This window comes from Dendrobates tinctorius, unplaced genomic scaffold (assembly GCF_039654945.1).
Source record: "Dendrobates tinctorius isolate UK_male_01 unplaced genomic scaffold, ASM3965494v1 ptg000122l, whole genome shotgun sequence".
Taxonomy (NCBI): Eukaryota; Metazoa; Chordata; class Amphibia; order Anura; family Dendrobatidae; genus Dendrobates; species Dendrobates tinctorius.
In genome coordinates, this window is record NW_027361790.1 from 6,530,779 (window position 1) to 6,536,778 (window position 6,000).

A 6,000-nucleotide genomic window follows, 5' to 3' on the forward strand; every position below is an offset into this window, starting at 1 on the left:
AATACATCAGAGAAATCAGCCAGATAATCAGGAACATCATGAGACTGAGGAGAGGTGGAGAAAACAGGAGCGTCCCTAAGAACACACTGACAACCCCAACTCACCACAGAGACAGATTTCCAATCCAAAACTGGGTTATGAGTTTGCAACCAGGGGAACCCCAGAACAATAGTATTGTGCAAATTATGCAGCACCAAAAATTTACAATTTTCTTGGTGGTCTGGGGCAACTCGCATTATCACCTGGGTCCAAAACTGAGGTTTATTCTCCGCCAAAGGAGTGGCATCAATACCCCTCAAAGGAATAGGCGTCTGCAGAGGCGTCATGGACAAACCACAATGTTTAGCAAAGTCCAAATCCATCAGATTCAGAGCTGCTCCTGAATCCACAAAAGTCTTAGTGGAAAATGTGGACAAGGAGCAGATCAGAGTAATTGCCAAAAGGAACTTAGGTTGTATACTGCCCACAGCAAATGTGTGTGCAAAACATTTCTCTCATTTAGGGCAGACAGAAATAGTATGAGAGGCGTCTCCACAGAAAAAACACAGCTTATTATGTCTACTAAACTCCCGACGTTGCGCCCTAGACAAAACCCGATGACATTGCATAGGTTCAGACATTTGTTCAAATGGTGGCAGCGCCTCCCCTGTAATTTTACGCTCATGTAAACGCCGATCAACTTGAATGGCTAATGACATAGAGCCATCCAGACCAGAAGGAACAGGAAATCCCACCATAACATCTTTTACGGTCTCTGACAAACCTTTCCAAAAGAGAGCCACCAATGCACTATCATTCCATGTAGTAAGGACCGCCCACTTTCGGAATTTTTGACAGTACAACTCTGCAGGATCCTGACCCTGGTCTAATGCCAACAGGGTTCTCTCAACTTGATCAACAGCATTAGGTTCATCATACAACAACCACAAGGCTTTAAAAAATGCATCCACATTAGTCAAAATAGGATTTTCAGGTGTCAGAGAAAAAGCCCAATCCTGAGGATCACCGCGCAGCAAGGAGATGATAATTTTAACCTGCTGCACAGAGCTCCCCGATGAATTAGGCTTCAAGGCAAGAAATAATTTACAATTATTCTTAAAATTCAGAAATTTTGACCGATCCCCAGAAAACACATCAGGAGTAGGAATCTTAGGTTCAGCAGCATGTGACTGAATGAGGTAGGTGGAAATTCCCTGCACTTCAGCAGCAAGTTGCTCCACATGATCAGACAATTGCTTAATCTCCCTTAGAAAAAAAAAAAACCTCCTACGGCCCCAGAGAAAAAGAGGAAATAAAATACATATAAAAAAAAAAATTCTGACACTTTTTTTTTTTAACAATCTTCTCCTGCTTTTGAGTACCCTAGAATCTGCGGTAGGGCTGGTGATTCTGTTATGAATGGGTCACCGAGGAGGAACAACAAAAAGCTAAGTCCCAGAAAACCAGAGAGGTTGGTCACTATGCAGATTGCAGATCCCTGATCTTAACCACACAACTAACAGTAGCAGTGGAGCGTTCCTACGTTGTTCCTAGATGCCTCGTCACCGCCGGAGGACTACATAAACCTAAAGCAAGAAAAGGGAAAACTAACTGCGCCAGAGCAGACCCCAAAGGAAAAGACAGCCCCCACACATGTATTGACGGTGAAGCAAGATGAAAACACATACACAGGCAGGAAAATAGGCTGAGCAAACGATGGGGCCCGACTAACTAGAAAGGACAGGAAAGGAAATCCACTGTCTGCAATCTGCCAAAAAACCCTACCAAAAATAATGTCCAACACGTCTGATAGCAAAATTAACCCTGAAGTCACTAGTCTTCTCCCACTATATCAGCACTCTGAAATATTCTGAAACAGAGCAAAAAGAGGCCAATCTAATAAGGGACAAAAAGGCAAATAGGCAAATACAGATAAATAGGAGTGGAAGTTCAGCATAGCCCCAGCAGGGGCAAGCTGACCACACAAGAAACTGAATTGACCAACAAGCACAAGTGTGAACATTAGCAAAAAACAAACTTAACTTAAGAAGACTGGAAGAGAGCTGAAGTCCAAGACCTGAGAAGCAGACTAAATCACCAGCAGCAGGATAGGTCGTCGGCTGTCTTATATCCAGTCTGATACTCCAGAGATCCAATCGTTATACTTCTCATCAGGTGGCAGATCACTACCACTTAAACCAACCTCACTACCTCCTGTCACCACCAGAGGGAGAACGGAAGGAGAACTCTCAACTGGAGGAGCAGAAAATGAGCTCATAACACCATGCTAAGTAACCTGCCCCGGTTTTCTGGCTTCGATACGCTGTTGTGGAGCTGGACTGAATGTATGCAGGGCTTTTTCCATATGCACCCCATGACACCCGATTTAGAGTCTGAGGTGGCCCTTATGGCGCTAGATGGAGAAGCTCAGAAGTTGGTAATGTTGAGACCCCCTGGGCGCAGTAACACCTTTGCCAGGGTCTTGCAAATCCTGGAAGAGACCTACGGGGATTCAACAGATGTGGGGGAGCTAAGAACCCGGTTGTTTAGTCGGATGCAGGGGGAGGGGGAGACCATCACCCAGTATATGAATGCCCTCCAGGAGTTACACACCGCCATAGAGAGGAAGGACGGAATGGGGCTGGGGCCCATCGACATTACTCTGCGTGACCTGCTAGTGACTGGACTCCGGGACCCGTTAATCAAACAGGCATTGCGGGAGCAGATCCAGGTGAACCCACGTTTAGCCTTCTCCGTAGTGGGGAGGACGACTTTGGATGTACTATGGCCATCACACATGGAATCCCCACGGCGGGGGCAGCCCCCATCCGGGAGCGATATCGGCAAATACCACCGCAGCTATATCAGGAAGTAAAAACTCTACTAGCCCAAATGCTCCGAAAGGGGGTTATACGAGAAAGTCAAAGCCCTTGGGTGGCCCCTATCGTCCTGGTATGGAAGAAAGTTGTCACTTTACGTTTTTGTGTGGATTATCGGAAGTTGAACGCCTGCACCATCAAGGATTCGCATCCGCTGCCCCGTATAGAAGAGTCTCTGTCCGCCCTGGGGAACGCAATGTACTTTTCCACTCTTGACCTGGCCAGTGAGTACTGGCAGGTACTGATGTCGGAGGAGGACAGAGCCAAGACGACATTCATCCTCCCCATGGGACTGTTCGAGTTCAATCGGAAGCCATTTGGGCTAGCCAATGCCCCCAGAACTTTTCAGCGGTTGATGGAGCGGTGTCAGGGAGACCTCAACTTCGAAGCCACGTTGATATACCTGGACGACATTATCATCTATTCCGCCACCTTCGAGGACCACCTGAGGCGGTTGGGGCAGGTGCTCGGCCGGCTGCAGAAGTACGGGTTGAAGATGAAGCCCCAGAAATGCCTTCTATTCCGCACCCAGATCGAGTACCTGGGGCATACCATCTCGGCAGAGGGCATTCGAACATCCATTGAAAAGGTTGCTGCCATCCAGGGGTGGCCTACCCCCGAGACGGTGAAGGATGTGCGGGCCTTCCTGGGGTTGGCCGGCTTCTACCGTCGGTTCATGAAGAATTTTGCACGCCGAGCTCGAGCCCTGCAAGACCTGCTGAAGGGGGCTCCCGCCGGGACGAATGGACGAAAGATCCAGTGGCAGAAAACGCAAGAGGATGCGTTTCAAGACCTCAAAGCTGCTCTCTCGGATGCCCCGGTATTGGCATATGTGGATTTTTCGCAACCGTTTATCCTGCATACCAATCGGAGCCTCCAGGGACTAGGAGCTGTGTTGACACAGGTGCAGGACGGTCGGGAGAAAGTGATCGCCTATGGTAGCCGGTCTCTGCACGACTTGGAACACATCCCGGACAATTACAGTTCCTTTAAGCTCGAGCTCCTCGCGGTAGAGTGGGCAATGACGGAGCGATATGCAGAGTACCTGGCAGGCTCCGAAGTGGTAGTGCAGACCGATAACAACCCGTTAGCCCATTTGGAGAATGCCAAGATTGGAGCCCTCGAGCAGCGGTGGGTAGCACGGATGGCCAAATTCAATTATGAGATCATCTACAAACGGGGAGCTGAAAACGTGCACGCCGACGCGCTCTCCAGAATCCGACACACCACCCCAGGGAAAAACCGAGACGACGAATTAGAAGCAGATGAGACACCGTTCGCCCTCACCACCGCCGCGCTTGCAGTCAGCACGCAGGAAGTGCCTAGTCCGGGACTCCTAAAGGGGATGCTGGGACAGCCCCGCGACCACTGGATCCAGCAGCAACAAGAAGATGCAGAAATTGGACTCCGATGGGTGGCCACCGGTAAATTGCCCACGGGCTCACAGAGGTAGGCTTTCACCCACGATATGTTACTGATGCTGCGCCAGTGGGAAAAAAATGGTCATCAAAAAGGGACTCTTATATCGAAAAGCCGTGTCACGAGCCACGTCGGCTACGATATGACAGGTGATTGTGCCCAGAGACCATCTCAGCCAACTGGCCTGGGAAGCCCATGAAAAAGGGGCCCACTTTGGTGCTCAAAAGACACTACAGTGGTTACAGCAGATAGTGTACCACCCACGCTTACACACTGCTGTAGAGGAAGTTTGTCGAACCTGCCGCCGCCCATGCGAGCTTGCTAAACCCCCTGCGCAACGAGCCCCGGTGCAGACTATTGTAACATCAGCCCCCCCTGGAGCTTCTTACGGTGGACTACCTGACCATTGGTCATACCCCTGGTATGAACATTGTCTCGTAATGGTGGACCATTTCACCCAGTTCGCCGTAGTCACCCCCACCCGAGACCAAACAGCGGAGTCGGCTGCTTACACGATTTGTAAGAACTTTATTCAATTATACGGCTGTCCACAACGAATACATTCGGATCAAGGAGCGTGCTTCCTAGGAAGAGTCATGGAAGAGCTTCACCATCTGTACGGAATCGATAAATCGCAGACTACACCATACCATCCGCAGGGAAATTGAGCCTGCGAGCGGTTCAATCGTATGTTGATCCAAATGCTGTGCACCCTGGAGAGCGACCGCATGGCCCGCTGGCCAGAATATGTCCCCGAGCTGATGTGGGTGTATAACAACCGAGTGCATCGAGTAACGGGTTACACCCCCTATTCCATTGCTGCTCGGGTGAGAAGGCACGGGAATTACGGAAGTGGAGTTAAACCCAGAAGAGCCACAACCCTGGACCGGGGTATCCTCATGGGTCCGAAATCATCGGCGTCGACTGCAGACCCTCCACTGGATCGTACACACAAAACTCCGGGAACTAGAACACCAAGGGGGAGCACTACCCCCACCGATTGACTTTCAGGCTGGGGATCGGGTCCCACGGTCTGGGACCTGGATGACGAAGAGGACTTCCCCATCACATCTAGGGGGCATCCCAGTAGTGGCACTACAGCCGACCCGGACACCCCACCAGAACCAACTATTCAATCACCCTCCACCACCCCAGAAGACTCCACTACACCCGAGCTTCGACTCTCCGAGGGGTCAACAGCTGGCAAACCCCCTGAACGCTACGAATAGGACCAGTTCGTATGGCAACAAGGACTATCATCCCAAGGAACTAACACGAGTCTACAGAAACTCTAGCCCGAGGACTGGCGAGCATACAGGGCGGGGGAGTGAGGGAGGAACGGCCCCCGTCGAGTGTCCGGGTCGGAACCAGAGGAGACGTCATCTGGGTTCCGGGGGAAACTGTTCCCGGGGGACAGGATTTGAGGACAGACCGTGGTAACTGACAGGTGGGCTGGGGGAGGGACCGGTATAAAGGGGCGGGGAATCCCCCAGACGATGAGTCAGCAGACCGAGACAGGGAGAGCAGGAGAGCGTGGGAGCATCTGCCAGCTAGAGAAACTGACCAGTGCCAGGGAGGACACCGACTGAAGACTCCAGGGGGACCGTATCCAGAGAGCCGTCCGAGACTTGTTGCCCCTGTCCAGACCGCGGCCACTGTGGCCCCAGCACAGCTACCCGCGATCGCCCACGGCCGCCGTGACCGCAGCCTGTTCCCTGCCACC